At 37.3% G+C, this 21,449-nt stretch overlaps 1 protein-coding gene across 1 annotated transcript in view; it reads right to left on the bottom strand.

The window, feature by feature from the left end:
- The window catches only part of LOC134798040 (ran-binding protein 10), a 64,049-nt gene that overhangs the window by 27,966 nt on the left and 14,634 nt on the right, over positions 1-21,449 (bottom strand). The gene's annotated exons all lie outside the window — the stretch shown is intronic.

Below are 21,449 nucleotides of genomic sequence, written 5' to 3'. Positions count from 1 at the left end.
CAGACGACATTGTTTAAAATGAAATTACATTTTAGTTTCTAAGAATTAAAACCATGGAACACCTGAAGAACAGAATCGATTTTTGCAAGAACCCAAGCTCATAGACATATTTTTACTTTTAACCACAACTGAGAACACAAGTATTTTGAACTTTCTGATATGTTATTCATCGATGTCGATAAATATCAATGCGTCGATAAGGCATTATAAAGTTGTGGATAGAAGTAAATATAATGCTTGATTCTAAAAGCGTCGACTTATCTGTCCGACATGCATCCATCCACAGCGCAGCGCTGCGTACGAGCGAAGAGCAAGTGGTGCTATGGAGCCGATGTATAACTACATACTACAATACTATGCTATAGTGTAAGTAAAAACGTAAATGGATGCTTAAATTTTAACGCTAAATTACCACTAAATTTAAAAGACCTAGTCAAAGGGATCCTATTAGTACCAAATTAACATCTTGATGTCGTAGACACATCAAGATTTTGATGTAGTGAAGTAGATCAACAATCATTTTGTCGAAGCCTAATTGACGATTTATGTTTTAAACAGACTTGCCATTTAAGTATCTAACTTTGTATGCTTTTCGTTCTATTTTTATCTTCTGCGGATAAGGGAGTCTCCAAACCAAACGCCCATATATCGAACAGAACAACATACAAGGTCATACTATTAGTGTGTTCTAATGGAAAACCAATGTACAGTTCGTTGGCTTTATTAGGCCAGTACCTACCAATCTAGAAATTAACTGCAGATGTTACTGAGCAGCCACTATTAGTAAATGATAATGTTATATCCGCGCAAAGATGTTTATCAAATAGAAAACGTGTCGGTGATTGTTATTGGCTTAAGTTGGAACCCTGCATCTAGGAACAATTGATAGAACACGTGGCAGGTGTTTGCACATGCTTAGGTTAGCTACTAAGATGGAGCTGATCTGATGATACAATCGAAAGGTAGCATTAAGGAATTCTTCAATAGAAAAACACAAACACATCGAGTTTAGGCTCATTTCATTAGAAAGGTCTCGAGAAGTACTTGATATACATGTAAATGAGAATAAGTACAGTCAGCAATAAAAGAGTGTCACATTTTTTTGTCAGTAACTTGTTGACATTCTTTCTCCATCGTCGGCAATATAGGATGGCAGCCCTAAATTTGAATACATATTCACACACACCAAATAAATAAACGCCAGACGTATAATAGTAGTAGTAAATAGTTTACTACTAGTACTTTATTGCACACAACACAGGTTTACAATATATTTACAGAAATAAATATACAAAGGCGAACTTATCCCTGTAAGGGATCTCTTCCAGCTAACCTTCGAGTAGATGAGGGGAGAATTATTATTATATTATTAGATAGACAAACTCACGGAATGCACAGTAACATTTTAAAAGTAAGTACCTAAATTAACCAAAATGTCCAAAAGTAAATAAAATATATAAATAATATTATACAATAAAATACATGCTATCGTACATACATACTTAAATACTAAACATATAAATGTTATAAATGTTGATAAACAGAATTACGAGAACGTAATAACAATAAAACCGCAAGAGTAAATCTCGTCTGAAGCAGACTCGTGTCAGCATTATTTACTAGCACGGGCGAGTCGAGTTTACGGACGATCCAGTTTAAACTTACACTAGAGACCAAAACAAACGGGGCCAATTGTATACAAGTGACCCGTTCTCTTGGTTATAAAGAGTTCAGCTTGCACTTAGCTTGCATTGCAAGAGCGCCAAAATTATTTTATTATTCTTAGCTGCCCTCTGTTCTTGAAGGACCTTTTTGAAGGTTTTTCAAATTTCATGATTTGTCGATATCGATAATATATCGTACACTTGAGTCGATAATCAATTAATCACTATCACAGATGCCCGTCCTACTGAGGTATAGTGGTCCGTTCGAGCGATCAACTCTAGAAAATGGGAATATTATCACAGAAGAGGCTCAGAGTTTGTCAGGGACTGAATAATTAACATTTTGAAGATCTCATTACGAGCTGGGGCGAACCCGGCCTAATTGTAAAGTAGGACGTGTACATATATTGTACGGTTAGGATTGTCTTGAGTCTGTGAAACAATTACGAAGAATTGTGATGGAATACGGGTACCTATGTCTACATTGAGATACTGAAGGGTGAAATCACTCAAAAGATTGACAAATTATCAAAGCAGAATGGGAGCTGTGGACTTCAGACTAATGGAATGGAACGAAAGACTAGCGCTGGACTGTTATCCAGCAACATGCTGAATTACCCATTTTACAATAGGGTATTATACTGTATTTAAAATAAATTATTATACACCATGCATGAAATAAAGCACCAGATAATTATTAGAAAAACACAGATAGGAGTTATTTTTAAACACAAGTTCTATTTAATAAATCGGATAGAAATATAAAAAGTAGGTGAGTTGACCGTGACGTCACGATGTAATGTTTCATATAAATTCCATATTAGCAAATCGTTTTGACAGTTCTAAAAAAGTAACTGATTAGACTAACTAGTAGGAAAATACCCTATTCCCGGGGTTTAAAAATGTAACTGTAACTACATTAATAATAAGTGGTTATTCTATGTATCGGCATCGGCAACCATCACCAAGAACACTTAGAAACTAGCCTGTGATCACATGATTCTGATTTATATAATCAGCCAGCAATCTCGAATCAATTAATAATATGGGCATTTAGTAAATAAATACATAATTAGAGGAACGGCCTACACTCTAGTATTATTGCAGCCTTACGGTGAACGATTACTTCAAATTAGATTACACACGTATAGTGAGAGTTCCGAGTGTTGCTTAACGGAAAGAATTAGCGGTGACATTTCAAGCCACAAAGGCATCATTGGCGAACATGTCACCAAACCGAACAGAAACAGCATATGCGGATGGGAACCGAGTGTAGATACGACTTTAGGCCTAACAGGATGGAAATTACTAACAAGATTCAAACTGACATTTACAGTGTTCAGTCAACATAAATACATAACCTATTTAGAACCTTATTTCTGAGCAATAGAGCGCAGAAACGTACACATATTTATGATGTTGAATAATCACGTACATATCGTACGTCAGCTTATATATACGGCCGCTCTAGGGCAAAATCTACATTTTCATCCCTAGAAGTGTAACAAGCGTAAACTGGTTGAAAGACCTGATAAGTACGGTGACGTAAAAAGTACTCCAAATTTTAGGATCAGGTAAGAGACAAGCAGGAAAAGCGCTAAGGACGCCTAAAGGATGAGAGAATGCGAAATATTTAAAATAAATCGCTCAATACAAAATGTGCAATATGCAGAATACACACCTTTTACATATTGATAATCTGATATATGATTCCCATAATAAATTAAGCGATTTTCATAAATATGTTTTTGCTTTTTGTACATTTTACTACGTATAGTTGCGCGTTGTTGTTAAATATTTCACGTGATATGCAAAACGGAGGAGGTATAATCATATAATGTGTCAGCTGCATGTTGTTTTGCGAATTACATTTTGCTCTGAAACGTAGTATCATTCCGATTTAAATTAACGTCAAATGACTGAGCAAAATCCGGAGTCGGCTACTCGGCCAGCTTTCAAAGCGGTCACGTCTGTGAAAAATGGCACAGTACAAGGATTGCTACATAACTTCCAGCCTAATACATTAACTGTATTGAACGAAAATGCCAACAGAATCTCGAGTTGACTGCAGTATACACTTATGTCGTTACACAACTGGACTCTTATATCGTTTTTGAATAAACCTTTGTGCACACGCGCAAATATAGGTCACCATGAAAGCCAAGAACAATGCTGCCATAATCTTACTCAACAAACTGATGTACTCCAAATGAATTAAATCTTGGTGACCCAGAAACGTACAGGGCAGTACTTTATATCGTGTGTAAGAAAACAGGGGTCTTAGGGATAATATTTTGTAAAGAGCAGTCTACGAGTAGGATAGCCTAGAAACAGCTCCCAGGGGCGGCCGATTGGTGTCAGATCGCGTTCAAGGAGACTTCTAACGTTACAGCTCGCCGTCCAGTCTCATAAATATCGCCTTTAGCGTCATTTGAACCGTTGCAACTTATAAGCGAAATCTTTATTGAAAATCTTGAAATCGGAAAACGATTGAAGGGGATATCTAAAGATAGACATAGACGATAGGAGTAAACGTTCCTGGCTATCTCTTTATTGGAAAACAGACACTGGACAGCAATCCTAGTCCATTTGTTTTTCATTAGCAAGCTGTCGAAGCGATAAAATTGTAGAACCGACATTTAAACCTTTACTGTTTTATTGTGTATCTATCGTTTGTGTCAAATTTACGAAAAAAATCCACATCATTTGTTCCAAATCTTTAGGGACAAAAAATATAATAAAAGTCGGAAGTTTTGTTCAAAGTTCCGAACGAGGGTCGGAAGGAGCAGAAAAAAGCTGTTAAAAGTAATCGGCGACATTTTGGACTTGTCGGTGTAGTTAAACAGGATTAACTACCTGTAGGCCATACATCAAGGACTAGAAAAAAATCAATAGCGATTGGCGTTTGAGCCGCGTAAGAAATTCCTTGGCATGGAAATGGAAAAGTCGCCCGTACTCGTAAAGTCTGGCTACGGATGCCGTGACAGTAGGCAGTAACTACGAAAGTGAAACAGCAGTGACACGACATTTGGGGAACTGGAAGGGTGGTCCTAAAAGACGTTTAGTAGCTTTCCAGCCACAAAGAATGACCTACAATATATAAGATATGGAATTACAATAGATGGTTATACAACTTCGTCAAACAATGAAATGTGAATATACTCGTAATTTCAATATGACAACAGTGTCCCAGATATTATAACATACTTTTGTACATAGTTACAAGCTCTTCTACTATTTAATAGGCAGGAAAACCTTAGCGGATTACCGTTGTCGTCAAGTAAAGAAACCATCGAGCATCGGCAGTCTAAGTCGCAAAGGACAGGACATGAATACATCCTTCAATAGCTTAAGCCTTAATCCTTCAGTAAGGCAATTAAATTGCTGCTCAGATTTTCCTAGAATTTCTCACTCGCTGTTTTTGGCTTATAGGAAGAGGAAAACGTATACTTAATATTATAACTTAGATTTAGATGGAAAATACAGGTAAAATTCTGTCCCTAGCCGACCCGACCTTGACACACATTTATATTGAGATCCGGGCAATCGACCCCGGGAAAGCTGACGCTATGTCCTTGATGAAAACCGCTTGGGACCCAGAAGCAATCGCAATCATTGAAATAGGTAGATATAGGGGTGACACTGTGAAAGTTAATTCATTTTATAATATTTTTAAAACAACGAAATACAAGAGGATAAAAAAGGAGACTGTGAAAGGGGATATAGTATGAGAATAAAAAAAATGGGCCATATCCGTCAAATTCACAAGGGTCCATTTCCCGAATGGTGTTACATAGACAAATCTTATTATTGTGTCCACAGAAAACGAAAGAGAACTACCTACCACTTGAGAAATGGAGCAGATAAGCAGATGTTCTGTAAAACCTGCTTTGTAAAATGACAAGTGGCCGTATATGAATGACCATGTGCGTACCCATCCACTTGATATCATCCCCTAAACAGAATCAACCGAAGACCGTCAAAGTGTTGCATCTTTGTGTTTCGCAAAACTAGTTATAAAACTGGCATATTAATGACCGTAGAACGCTACCAATATGTACAGTTAAACAACGCATGACTGCGAGGATTCCGCGGTTAATGAGTTCTGGCTCGCAAGCCAACGTAATAAGATTCGCAATATGTCTGTCAGCATAGCGACCAACGCGAACTTGACCCGCGGTTCGTTGGCTTCGACCCACATCGCTCGCTAATTTGTGGACATGGTGAAGAACCTAAACAAATTTTAACAAATATCGGATTCGATGGGATTATGCCAAACACCAGTCTGTATAAAGGGGATTCCTTTTGAGAAAAGAGTGTAAAAAGGTCGTAGAACATTTTGATGAGAAATCAAACAAATTTAATCAAAACTTATATTTCTGTCAAATCATTAGTGTTGGCGGACAACAGATTTTCTTTTTCGTCATTTGAATCCATCGAAGACGCCTTCGTCGTTTTACGGTATTCTTGACCCTTCTCTCAAGAACGTCTCTATATGTATATCTATCATTAGCAGTTCCGGTGATAAAGTGAAATACATTGGTAATTTATTGGCCAGAATGCAAACAAGACAAGTTCGAGGAGCTCGGGGAAGTTAAAAATACATGAACGGAGACATCGAGTCTGGCTGGTGCAAGAGTCGCGAGACTGCAAAAATTGCCAACCTGCCAACAATGCCGACTGCTGACGGTGATGGAATAACAATATATTTAACTAATGCAGTTGTTATCACTTGTAAACTTCCTGTACTGCAGTGTTATTTGATTTATAAGATAGTGAATAAATAAAAATATTTGTTTTTCTATTTACTGGCTGCTATTGTTTGATTTATGTGTTGTTAAATGTATTTTTAGAAATAAGTCAGCTAGTCTCTAGTTTAAACATTGAACAACAGATGTGTTTAGAATATGAGGTGTTCCTGTACGGATCCCTTTGTTTGACATAATTATTGAAAGTCATAAATGTCATAATGTAATGATTGTCAGATTATCATTAGTCATAATTCTGAAACCGTTAACTTTTCAGGATTTTTGTAAGGTTATCCTATAGATAGGTTAGCTTAGGTTTGTTTTATGGCCATCCTGAAAAATTACGCGTTTCTGAGAAAAACCAAATTATGACTAACGAAAATGCGGAATAACAATACATTATGACTAAAAACTTTATGGGAAACAATAGAGACCCGTTTCTGGAGGATAGCCATATTGCTTTTCATCTATGACAAGATATTTGCGAAGGACTGTAATATTTGTATACCTCGTACTAAAATACGCTGAGGTTCAATACGAAGCGACTAATCAGTCTGAAATCTATAAATAAGCTGTAACGACCCTTTGATTACGTATTATCGGCGCTCCGCCCAACGAATACTAACGACAACACTATTAACTGACCATGAGTAGAGCTTATGACGTTGCAAAAAGGCGTACGATTGGTCACTTAACTGTGTCGACTATAATACATGTTCATGCTACCCGAGGAATACCAGAATAATATGTACCTGTAACAAGAAGATTAAAATATAAAAAATATATTTAAGAAGTCGAAATAGACAATGAATGAAAAAGAACAAAAATATGACAATGGTTATGTAACCATACAAGCAGAGTCGGAAAAAGGAGTAACCAATCCTAATAACGCAAGTATTAGAGCTATAGTTGCCTAACTAGGATCCATTATAACATCATGTTCAAAATGTGATATAATAATTATTTTATGTTTACCAAAAACAAATGGCGCAATTCAATGTAGAAATTAATCGTAAAGATAATTTAGAACGTTGCTATTCTGGTATTGAGGAAACGAAGAAAGACCAGTGAGTATGTATTTCCGAAGCGACCAAACGGAGTGGACTATAAATACGACGGGAATTTAATAGAGAACGACAGTTTTGCGCATTCTGTGGAACCTAATTACCCGACACGGGCGCCAGAAATGGCTGGATTCCTGCCTACTAAAATTTATATTTAGTGCTATTCGAGATATTTCTTTTTGTATAAACGTTATGTAACGGTATAAAATATAAGAGACAATATAATTTAATAATAGAAAAGAAATTTAGATTTGGATCAAGAGTGGTTGATAAGTTTTTGTAAATATGTACATATATCCAGTAATAAAAATTGTACTCATTATATGCCTAGGAGAAAAAAAAACATCCTTAGATCGTATATTCAAAATATATTACATTTTTATCATAAATAAATATCCTTGGCAGGCCTTCCAATTTAGCTATCACCCTTCACAAAATTCCAAAAATCAACTACCGAAAGGGAGCGAGTAATTCGTGATACCCGTGAATCATATTTAAGCCCCCAAGACATAAATTTGAGGAGCAATGTGCCGAAGCCTCCCCCTCACCGGGGAGGGGCGGTCAAGGCCCCAGCAACTGGGGCGCTGAAAGGCAAGATAACTGCATAAATCACAATTCACCTGCTTAGCTCTATAATGTCACGGTGAAGTATCCGGATTTCGGAGCAAATTCAGCCCCTATTGTTGGAAATTAGTCGTGTCTGGACTGGACAAATATTTGCGAACTGCGAGCTTTCATGAGCTGTTAGCAAATAAATACTAAACTTGGGTCCCTAACTGTTATTCTGATTAGGTAAGCTCAACTTTTAGGCATTTAGGTGGGTAATGCCAAACGCGGACGAATTAGATGACGCTTTACAAAACTGTTGTTATGTTACTTACAGTAAACATACCCTTTTTACTTGTGAATTGATTGACTTTACGCTCGGTTATTGGAACTTAGAATTAGAACCATCTTACTTTCTCTAATTCACTCATACTTGCTACTTAAGTATACTTTTGTCTATTCACCATATAATTCTGGGCAGTAGGGAGCTCCCTGCGTGATGCCAGTAGGGAAAGTTGTTTACGCGGTCGCTTCTGACACCGTTAACTCGAGCTACAGGCCTATTCGGATTTCGAGATAATCACAATATCTTAAGACGATTTAGAGATCAACTAGATCTACATTAGATATCGACTAGATGTGACTTGGATATCTAAGTCATAACTTGTCGAAATCGTTCAAGAGGACCTCCAGAATCGCGGAAACGTCAAATTTGACATATCTATCTCACAAATATCTTTAAATTATCCGTATCGTAACATGTTGAAGTCTAGTAGAAATCTAATTCATTTTCCGAATCGAGCCGCTCTTCATATTTCCTCCCTGACAGAAGCGGGAAAATCGAATAGACGATAAGCCACTTTGTTTTTATTTGGAAACTTGGGGAAGCAGCGTTTGATAAACATTGGGGGGAACAGAAATAGGTTCAGGAACAAACATCTAACTAGTAATTGGGACTGGATTGTTAGAAACTTGGGTTAATCAACTTTCAGGAACTGATAATTCGACATAAAACATTGTACAATCATACTTAAGCAGACTTTTTTCTTGATAGAGTCTACAAATTGAATGGTGGTACGTGGTAGCTCTTGGGTTGCATTGCATTTCGTGCTACATAAATATACAGCAGAATTCATTGTACATAGTTATCGATCATGCGATCCCAGTTAACCCATAAACAGCTAATTCTCCGAAACAAGCCCGATGGGACGCCAAGTACTGATTATCCACTATGAAAGTAGGTCACTTATTGTACCGTTAAATAATTTTCAAATCATGATATACGCAATCTCAAGTACAAGGTTAACGTTGAGTGAAACAACAATAGTGTATTGTGTATTACTTAACATAACAACAAACATAAATAACACCTATCCTGACTTCCGTATTTTTGTAATAATGCAAATACACCATCAAAACATTCGAACTGCTATCGGGTATGCATACTAAATGGCATCTTTCCACAACGCATCAGAGTTTATAATGGAATGGGTGTCGAGACGCGCGGGCGACAGGCAAGGCCAAATGTGAGTAGGCAGTTCAAAGGAATCTAGACCTAAAGCTAACTCCGTTAGGAGTTGTTTCAGGTTGTTTGTGAGTGAGGGGAGTGGGGCAACACGTGGCAGCCGACCCGCCGCGCCGAGCTTGACCTAGTTGCTAGATGCACCATTTCGGCCGCTCGCAAGCAAGGACAGCCCTTTAGCATCGATTCTGCGGCCCTCTGTGGCTTTGTTGTTGGATGCGCATTTAATCTCCAGGGGCCTTTGGGGCTTGTTGACTTGAGACAAAGGGATCCTTTGTTGCTAAGCGGTACAGGAAGCCGTAAATTTCTGGTCATGTTAGGGAAAAAGAAATTCGATTGCACTGCATTCATGTGGATGGTTGAATTTGAAAAATCCTGATCCTAAAATGTTAAACTCTACAAATACCTTAATAAGTTTCTATAAGTAGTAACCACACATTTTAACATAAGTAATACGATTAACTTTTTACGGAAAATACGGATTTATGTCCTATGCTGTGCAATTTTGACAAAACCTGCTATAAGTATTTAGCTTATAGATTGGTTTAGTTAATAAATAATTTGGATTATTTACAGTTCTACACTTCTACAGTCTCAATAGACATTGTGTAGATCATATTCAGTGAATTTAGTCAACTATAGTATCAATTCCTTTATAAGGAGTTCATCAGCAAACAATGGGAACAATCAATCGTCATTATTTTCAAAGAAAATTTATCGATTACGGCAATGAAAATGTAGGAAACTTCGTGAATTGCGTGATCAAAACGGTAACCGACGTTTAGTTTAGAATAATTGTTACTTTACTTGAAACAATTAATGAGTCTTACGGAAAAAGGACTTCCGGTTGCGACTGTCATGGTAGTGATACGATTGAAAGCTATATTGGCCTATCAGAACGAGTTGCTTTACTTAACATAAATTTTCCAGACGCCTGTGTTTCTATAATTCAGGTCTACGCCCCAACTGAAGCAGCTCAAGAAGAAGAGGTCAACTATTTTTACAAAACTATATCAGAGGCAATTAACAAGGCGCATAAAGATGTAGTATTAATGGGAGACTTCAATGCCAAAATTGGTCAACCTGAAACAAACGAATCCCTTGTAACAAAACAGTATGGATATGGAGAAAGAAACGCCAGAGGACACAAACTCATAGAATTTGGCTTAGAGAACAATCTTGCTATCATCAATACCTTCTACAAGAAGAAACTGAAACGACGATGGACCTGGTGCTCACCAAATGGACAGTATAAAAATGAAATCGATTACATAATGTCCAACCAAACAAATGCAATCCAAATGAGTCTACAGAACGCATGTAGTACAACTCAAGTGACTCCGGGGCGCAACATTCTGTCAGACCGCACAAGGAACTTGATGAAACGGACACAAGAACTACAAAAAACTGCAAACAAAACCAGGGCAATGAAAAACGAACTTAAAGCTTTGTACAAACTAACAAGCAAATGTATTAAATTGGATTGCCAGAATCATAGATCTACAACACTTGAGCAACACTTAAAACAAAAAGGCAGCCTAAAAAAAGGATACAAAGAACTGCAAACAAAAATAACTTGGATCGAAGGACTAAAGGTATCAAATGGAACCAAACATGGTCGCAGGGAAATAATAAACATTGCAACAGATTTCTACCGGACTTTATATGCAAATTGCGATACAAAAAAACAAGAAGAGTTTTACAATCAAGAAATAATTTTCCAAGAAAACAAAACATCTATAGCACCAATAGACTGCAAGGAAATTATAGAAACTACTTGTAAGCTAAAGTTGGACAAAAGCCCAGGAGCGGACTGTATCACAAATGAGGCCATAAAGGTCGCCCAGGAAATCTTAGCGGCACCGCTAGCAGTCCTATGCAATAAAATATTGGAAACACAGGAGACGCCCATTCAATGGTCAGAATCAAACATTATTCTATTATATAAAAAGGGAGATCCTAAAGACACAGGCAATTACAGACCCATTAGCTTGTTACCAGCAACATATAAACTTTTCTCTACAATTGTTAACAATAGAATACGTGCAACACTAGATAAGAAACAACCTGTCGAACAAGCTGGCTTCAGGAAAGGATTCTCGACCATGGATCACATACACACTTTAGAGCTGTTAATCGAGAAGTATCAAGAATTTCGACGCCCATTATACATTGCATTCATCGATTACCAAAAGGCATTTGACACAGTTTCTCACGAGAGCATATGGACGACTTTAAAAACTCAAGGCATAGAAAGTGGATACATAAATATATTTAAAAACATTTACAAAAAGGGCAGCAGCAGAGTAAAGCTGGAAACCATGGGTCCGGCCTTTCCAGTAGAAAGAGGAGTCCGTCAAGGTGACCCCCTCTTCTTTCCCCTGCCCTTATCCCACGTTATGTGGGGTCGGCACAACATGTTTTTCTCTTCCATTCTCCTCTGTCTTTCGTCTCCTCAGCACTCACTCCTTTCTTTCTCATATCCTCTTTCACACAATCCATCCATCGTTTTTTGGGTCTACCATACGCTCTCCGTCCATCAACATTCATCCCTAACATTCTTTTGCCTATATGGCATTCATCCCTCCTCATTACATGCCCATACCACGCTAACCTAGTACTCCTCATTTTCTCCGTTACTGGAGCTACTTTCAAACTTCCTCTTATATACTCATTCTTAATACGATCCTTTCTCGTCACTCCACACATCCATCTCAGCATTCTCATTTCCGCTGCGTGCACTCTTCTTTCATCCGCTACTTTCGACGCCCAGCATTCTGATCCATACATTACAACAGGTCTCACGATCGTTCTGTATATTTTCCCCTTAAGTTTAAGGGGCATTCGTGGATCGCAAGTTGTTCCAAAGACCTGTCGCCATTTCATCCATCCCACATTTATTCTATTTTTCACGTCTCGGTCGATGTTTCCGTCACTTTGGATCAATGACCCAAGGTACCGGAAGTCAGAGCAGACTGGTAGGGATACACCATCTAAGGCAATATGGGAAAAACTGGATAGACCACCGAAAGTGACCCCCTATCACCAACTAATTTCATTGCCATACTAGAAAACGTCATATGCAGCTTAAAATGGAAAAACCAAGGCCTATTTATCAAAGGGAAATATCTAAGCCACCTCAGATTCGCAGACGATCTGGTGCTGTTCGCGGAATCGTCCCGAAACCTGCAATCCATGATAGAAGGTCTTCAAAATGCAAGCAAACAAGTAGGACTGGAGATGAATATAAATAAAACAAAAACCATGACGAACTCAAAAAACTATTTTTTTTGAGTTCATTACACATCATTGTAGACAACAAACCGTTAGACTATGTTGAAAACTATATATACTTAGGAAAGCAGATTGGTTTCAACAACAAGAACAATGAACTAGAAGTTGACAGACGAATCAAAAATACATGGAACAAATATTGGTCTTATAAAGAAATATTTAAAAGTAGCATGCCAATAACTCTTAAAAAGAAGGCTATGGACACGTGCCTCATCCCCAGCTTAACATATGCTTGCCAGACATGGAAATTCACTGAAAAAATAAAAAATAAAATTATTACTTGCCAGAGGGGAATGGAACGAAGCATGTTGAACATAAAAAAGATAGATAGAAATAAAAGCAACAATAAAAGCAATAGATGCTCTAGAACACGCTAGAAAGCTAAAATGGAGATGGGCTGGACATGTGGCTCGTCTTAAAGACCACAGATGGACAGCCATAGTCACGAACTGGAAAGGCCCAGACGGTAAGCGCCGAAAAGGCAAACCAAACATGCGCTGGGAAGAAGACATGAAAAGAATGGCTGGTCCAAATTGGAAAAGAATAGCACAAGACCGTGAAAAATTGACGTCTTTGGAAGAGACCTTCACCTAACGGGTTCCTACAAATTAAATTAACAAAATTATATTAACAAACTTTATGTATCTTCTTCTTCTTTCCATCCTGTTACCCCCTGCTGGGGTGTAGGGCTCGAATCTTTTTCTTCCACTGACTCCGGTCCTGGGCAGCTTGGGTAGCCTCCTCCCACCCCATCCCCAATACACCCAGTTCTTTATGTATAATGAAAGGAAATAAAAGGCTTTTTATTTTTATTTATTTATTTACGGAAAACATTTTAATTTAATACAACATAACATTTAATAACATTTTCATTTTAATTTAACAGAGCGCCAGGAAATTAAATAGCATAATACACTTGGAAATCATTTGAAGTAGAGATGCAAGAATACCGTCAAGACAAATGCGAGTCGGACTCGCGCACGAAGGGTTCCGTACCATAATGCAAAAAACGGCAAAAAAAACGGTCACCCATCCAAGTACTGACCCCGCTCGACGTTGCTTAACTTCGGTCAAAAATCACGTTTGTTGTATGGGATAAATCTTTATTTTATTATGTTTTTAGTATTTGTTGTTATAGCGGCAACAGAAATACATCATCTGTGAAAATTTCAACTGTCTAGATCACGGTTCGTGAGATACAGCCTAATTTTGTATTCTCAAAACTGCAAAATTTTGTTGGTTGTTAGAAGTAAGTAGTGTGTACGAGGGGTGTTCAAAATATTCTCGGTATGAAAATGAAAACAAACAAGTACGAAAAGTTTGATATTTTTATTTTTCAATATACTCCCTCCCTATGTTCATCCACTTAAAAGATCGATCAATTTTTTTTAAATCCCCGATAAAAAAATTTTTTTGTCTTTGGTGTAAAAATGCTCCTCCACTGCCGCCTTCAATGCTTCATCATCAGAAAAAAAAAATTCCATGCAGATCCTTTTTAAGATTGGGGAACAAAAAGAAGACGCTGGGGGCTAAGACCGGACTATACGGTGGCTGAGTAACAGTTTCAAACCCACATTCAACAATAGCTGCCTTGGCAATATGAGCAGTATGGACGGGGGCGTTGTCACGCAGAAGCAGAACACCTTTGGTTATCTTTGCTCGCCTCTTTTCTTTGATAGCATCCTTTAATTGACGTTGAATGTTAGCGTAGTACTGTCCTGTGATATTTACACCTTTTTCTTTATAATCGATTAGTAATATTCCTTCAGAATCCCAAAATATCGTGGCCATGACCTTGCCAGCTGAAGGGACGACCTTGAACATCTTGGGATGAGCTGAACCCTTAATGTGCCACTGCATGGACTCTTGTTTACTCTCTGGGTCATAATGATGAACCCAGGTTTAATCTCCAGTAACTATTCTTTGCAGCACCTCATCAGGATTTTCACCGCACAGGTCAATAACATCGGAACTACACGCTACACGCATGTCTTTTTGAAGCCGAGTCAGCATTCGCGGAACCCATCTTGCACTTACTTTTGACATATTAAGATGGTCATGGATAATATCATGTACGATACCAATAGAAAGATTGGTTACTTGAGCTATAGATTTTACCTTCACTCGACCATCTTCCAATATAAGTTTTTCCACTTTATCAATATTTTCTTGTGAAGTAGCTACTACAGGCCGACCAGGTCTAGGGTCATCTTCAATACTAGCCCTTCCACCCTTAAATTCGCTTGACCACTTTTAAATGGTAGATAAAGAAGGAGCAGACTCACGGTAAACACAATCCATTTCCTCTTTTATGGTTTTTTTATTTTTACCCTGTTTTGTCGAGAATCTTATGACGCATTGATGTTCTGATTTAGTTAACATTGTCAATTCGCACATGATGTTCATGTTTGTTCAGCAATTGCAGAAAAACAAAAGAACATCTCGGTTCGAATTATACTTTTTTTTAATGTCAATGAATAAACCTTAGCGGCCAGTAACAAAAGAAATTTTAGAAGAGGTTGTAAGATATCAATACCGAGAATATTTTGAACGCCCCTCGTATCTTATGGGTCTGTAATTCTGATGGTTCTGTTTAAATTTTCTCTTGTTTTCTTTATAGGTCGCATGTTTACATGCGGAAGCAGTAATAGGCGTAGGTTTCGTAAGCTAGGGACCGTGACCCGGCTCCGCCCGCGGCGCCCTTCGCTCCCACTCGGTTACTTTTCATTAGGCCACCAGTAGCTAGTTGATTTAATCATAGCATGTAATAATCAAACTGTTGGGTTTGATTGCAAAATATCAATATTATAAGAAATAAACGAAATCATACTCATTATGTGTCGAAATCCTTAAACTACTTGAATGTGTCCGCCGCTTCGCCAGTTTCGACCTGGGTCATAATCCCCTGCCTTCCACTTTTGGGGTGTATTATTATAAATCTCGGTAAGGTACAATCCTTAAGTGACATTTGCATACAATGCATGAAGTATTATATGTTTTTATTTTTATTGATTTATCATTAGAAATGTTTATATTATCCTTAGAGACAAATCAATGTCATGTCGTCTACGAATTTAATTTATACACCGTGTTTTTTTTTATTTATGTTAATTTCAAGGGTGCATTTCTGAGCTTAAATCAAGTAACTTTCTCAAAGACACCGATATTCTAATTAACTCTATTTCGGAGATAATCAATAATTTTTTTTTTCCTATAAGGCCTCTACAAGCGTGTACACTTGCCTTAGGGCCGGTTTACATATTGATTAGTGTTTAGAATGAGTTCATAGATTTGCTACTAAACTTAAGTACAATCTCGGTCGATCGATGTTCGAAATGGCATTGATATGTCACAGATTTCAATTGTTTGGTTGAGTTAAATGTACAATGTTAATGTTACAACAACGCTACATGCTACATTTAATTACTTTTTAAACTTAAATATTTTTTTAAAAAAAGCAAAAAAATATTATTTTTTTTGAAAATTAACTATGCCATTTAGTTCTCTTAAACGTACTTAACCATACCCCGAAATTAACGGAATTCAATAAAAACACGGTGTATAAAATAAAATACACTAACCACTTCATGTATATTAAGTTTTTCTCTTTAGCTACTGTAACGAAAGAATGCATTAATATAGTACATTGTGCAACGTGGGGGGTAAGAGAGATTTTGTAAACGAGGTCTATAACTCCCGACAGCCGCAGGCTGGAGGGAGTTAAAGACTCGAGTTTACAATATGCTTACCCCCGGAGTTACACACAATGTTTTTCATCACACTTGCGAAGAATAAACTAAATTTTAAGCGAAATAATTCTTAAATACGGTGACATTTCAAACATTCGTCCGCCATATTGTCTTGTTTTGGCAGGTTAGGATTCGAAGGCACAGACCCACCCGGATTCAGCCATAATCGAAAATTGTGTAAAAAATAATTTAAACGCCTATTAAATTAATCAAATTAAATATTTTTAAACATACACATAAAAAATAATTTATAAACGTCAGTATTTTCAATGTAAAACTCATTTAAAACGACTTTTTTCGTATAAATTAGTGACATAATTTAAAACAAAAGCCATAACTCACTCGTGAGTTATAGCTTTTTTTTTTTTTCAGAATCTACAACTCCCGCGGCGACAATATAGGCCTTTGTCCTTCAGTACACCTGCATGAAATAAGATCTTTTTCGAGCAAGTGTGATGAAAAATTAATACCGTGCCGGGCAGAAACACAAGCTAAAAAACGCCAATATGTGTATCTTATCATCAGAGCAGTAAGGTTTAAAGTGGTACGCAATAAAACACAGGCAAATTGTTGATTCAATTGAATGCAAGTAACCCGAAGCTAGGGTATGTATGTAAATGTGATAAAATAAACAGTGGATCTGATGGAACAATGCTTTACCCATTATCACCACATTGTGCAGTTATGCTTTAATACATAAGTATTAGGTACCTGCTGATATGAGATATGTGAAAGTAACTGTATGCTGCCTATTTCACCAACGTGACAGGTGCGACAATTCTACAAGTCTCATAGTTGCACAGGCATCTATGGGCTACGGTTATCGCTTACCATCGGGCGGGCCGTATTCCTGTTTGTCACCATCATTGTATTATTTAAAAAAACTTTATTATATTGGCATAAAACAGGTATTTCTCTTGCGATGTTTTTGATGACAATGATGACAATTTTATTGTCACAAGATTTCAAAGAACTTTCAGTAATTCTTGACAACAAATGAGTTCTGTGTCGGAATTTCGTGACAATTGTCGTATTTCTTGTGACAATTGTCATTAGCTTCGCAAAATAAATACTTATTAACTGGCGATATAGTGGAGTTTTTTTTTAATTAACATGTTGGTGGCAAACAACCACACCGCCCGTCTGATGGTAAGCGGTTACCGTAGCCTATGGAGGCCTGTGACGTCAGTAACAGTTATGTCGACAATTGTCGGACCTGTCACGTTGGTGAAATAGGGCCCTGACTGTAATCTTTTCATTTTCACGGCTAAACTACTGAATATACATATTTTAATCAAATTAGGCAATTAAGCTTGGGGATAGTCATAGGCTACTTTATCCTTGGAAGTCCATCCCCTGACTTTGACTTTTGACTTTTTAGACTTGCGCAACAGCAAAAAGACGTTGTGGTCGTAGAGACGTCGTGACTACTTAACATCAGGATCAGGGAATGGACCGGAATCACAAAGCCGATGAGCTTTTCAACCTTGCCAAAGATCGGAAGAAATATGCGGAGCTGACTCCCAACCTTCACCAGTCGGAGAGGCACTAAAAGAGAGAGACTTTGGCGATTCCCTTATAGAGGCGTCGCAACCCAACGGTTGAAAAAGCATGGATAATGTAACATCAAGTATGCACAAGTTGTGAGCGAAGCGCAACAACAAATATAGTTTAAAACATTAACAAGCGCAAGAGAACAATGCATTATTCGATCGTTAAGTGGCGCAGAACGAACGACTATCCTGTGGTTGCTGCGATGCATAAAAATATGGGCTTTGTCGAAGTCGGTGTGACTCTGGCACATGGGTGCCGTAAACTTGCTCAACGTTGCCTAGCATGCCAACCATTGCTTGAGTTAAAAAACAGTGATTGACTTATACATAAACTAAACTTTAAATTAAATTAACTTCGATTTGTGCGAAGTGCTGCGAGGTCCTTCGAAAGGACAATGTTCAACGACCAAGTGTTGTTGCTCGTTTTGCACCATCCCGAAGACCTGTCGCGGCTCATGCAGCTCAATGGCTGACAACATTGGACATCCAATAAATATATTAATAATAAAAGGCTCAACTTTGAAATCCACAAATCGACTTTCTCCTTTTGAGTCACACGTCTGGCTAAAACACATAACTCAACTTTTGTCGGGGGGGGGTAAAAGCCCTCTTTTTCCCGTTCGTCCAACGCAGCGACGGGCTAATTGGCTCCGTAATAGGATAGACTCCAGTAATGCTCTTATAAGCTGCTCGGCTCCCTCGTTAATGCCATTCGCAGATCACTCGGACAGTAATACAAAACTCACTTCAAGTAAATTATTGAAGAAAAAGGTTTCCATAATTCGACAACGTCACGTCATACATTTTGGACATAGCATTTGACCCTCTTTTAGGATTACATAATTCCTTAACAGAATAATTTCGACTATTGAGCGCTATTAAGGAGGTTTGAACTCATGTCCTTCCCTTGTCTGAGAGATCAGATTGCTGCTGACACTAAACAGAATTTTGGGGTGACCCGATAAATCTTTACCGGAAAAAGGAGATAAAACAATATTCGCACGCACGTTCTACATAAATATAACAATCGTCTACCATAGATAACCTAATAACATTTCAAAATCACTTATCGGTCGACAATCGACACTAATTTGGACAATTACCTACGACTATTTACGACCCAGACAACGAGACGTGTCTACAAATGTAGTTTCCAAAATGAAAATTTTCTGGATTTTTTTGCAGAAATTAAAGCTTTTATTTCGGAAAAGGGTAGATGTAAGAATTTCTGGATTATAAGAATGTTCTTTCCATGTAGAAATTTAACATTCCTTCTTTTACTTAAGATGGTTTAAAGAAACACAGTACTGATGCAAACTTTAACACGTGTAACAATAATCTACCACTGATAACTATCTAAACTGAAACCACTTATCGATTGACAATCGACAGAGCAACTCTAATGTGAACAATTAGGACCCAGACGGCGAGACGTGGCCTGTTGGCGTTCCACAGTCCATTCAACACTGTGAGCTGATATGGCGCTTATGTCTTTACAATATAAGGTATACGAATCGTCAGTTAACAGCGTGCACTTTAGCTGATGGCTCATCGGTTTAACGAGACAATGGACTTGCAGACTTCCTCGCTAGTCATTTCAATTTCGGATTCAAGTTTGGATGGGAAGGGACAAGACTGCATAATTATTGGAATACGTAATGCAATTCTAAGAGGGATGGGTCTAACTAAAGTGTATAAACACTAACTAATGTAAACAAAGTGATTGTAAAAAATCAAAATAATCTTCTAGTATTTTTAATGTGGCATAAATTGAGCAAAACAAACGAACATTAACACGTAACATTAGACGACTACTTGTGGTCTGAAAAAAGTCTGTGTAGTTGTGTACCTATATTCTAAATTTTAAAGTCAATTTTTAAACTGGATAATTTTATAACAAGTAGAAAATCTCTGGGGCGAAACTCGGTGCAGAGTGCAGACATCCGACGGAAGCAAATTTATTGGAAATATTTGCGGTCAGACGGTTGTGTAAACTTTGAAAGAGGTGTTTTATCAACTTTTATCCAAAACAACCATCACGTGAAGGAATTTAAAAATCCCATTACATATATCTGTGCTGGGAGTCTACATACTCATAGGCAAAAGGAAATTTATTTAAATAGTACATTATTGTCAGTGTTGCCAGGGCTCTGGAGTCATAAGTTACGTTTCGTTTCCCTAAAAGTCACGTTTTTGCTGCTCAAGTCACATTTTTATATTATTGTATTGTATGGGTAGGTAAATCGATTTTGTTAGAAGAAATTCAGAAAATAATATATTTCACAAAAAATCTACTAACCTTTTATGATGTTTCCTCAAAAGGAAAAAACGGAACCCTTATAGGATCACTCGTGCGTCTGTCTGTCTGTCCGTCTGTCACAGCCTATTTTTACGGAAACTACTGGACCAATTAAGTTGAAATTTAGTACAAATTGGTGGAAATTAGTGACCCAAAGACGGACATGTAAGTCATGTAACGTAAACAAATGAATTTTAAGCATGGGGGCTACTTTTGGGGGGTCAATGAGAAAGTTAAAAAATTAAGATTTTCAATAACCCAAGCAAATTAGAAAAATCTGCGGAAATAATTCGTGTAATAGTTTTGAAAATTGGTACAGGTATACCTTGTGGTGTCCAGATAAACATACTAAAAGTCCTCGAGGGTAGGGGGTGTGCTGAGAGTGCAGGGAGGGTTAAAGGTACCTTTTTTCTTCTTTTTGCTCATATCTCGAATATATGTACAAATAGCATTATAATTACTTCGGACAAAAATTTTATCATACAACAATTTCCTACAAATTTGGTTATGTTTATTTTTACTTTACGATAAATACTTTAGGAGCTTCAGGCTGTTAAAGTTAAATTAGAGCTAAAAAAAACCGGCTTAGAGCATGTCGGACCATGCTCAGTGTAGAGTTCCGTAGTTACCCGTCTGTCAAAATAGACTATTCGCAAAAACTCTAAAACAGCTATACCGATTAGGTTCGCTATATTTTTCCTTGAAAGTCTTTACTAAGCTATGTTTTTATGATTTTTTTCATATTTTTTGGACCCATGGTTCAAAAGTTAGGGGAACTAAAGGGGAAAACACAACTTTTTTGCTTTCAGATTATTTCCGAAAATATTAAGTTGATCAAAAAATGGTTCTTGAAGACCCGTATCCGTTTTAAAAGACCTATCTAACGACATCCCGCACTATAGGGTGGAAGCGAAAAAATATTCATCCCCACTTTAATGTAGGGCAGCCACCATAAAAAAATATATTTTTCTAGTTTCTATTATTAAATTTGGCTTGACTATATAAATTTG

This window comes from Cydia splendana, chromosome 16 (assembly GCF_910591565.1).
Source record: "Cydia splendana chromosome 16, ilCydSple1.2, whole genome shotgun sequence".
Lineage (NCBI taxonomy): Eukaryota > Metazoa > Arthropoda > Insecta > Lepidoptera > Tortricidae > Cydia > Cydia splendana.
The sequence above is the reverse complement of the archived record's forward strand: the minus strand, read 5'-3'. Positions and strand labels throughout refer to the sequence as shown.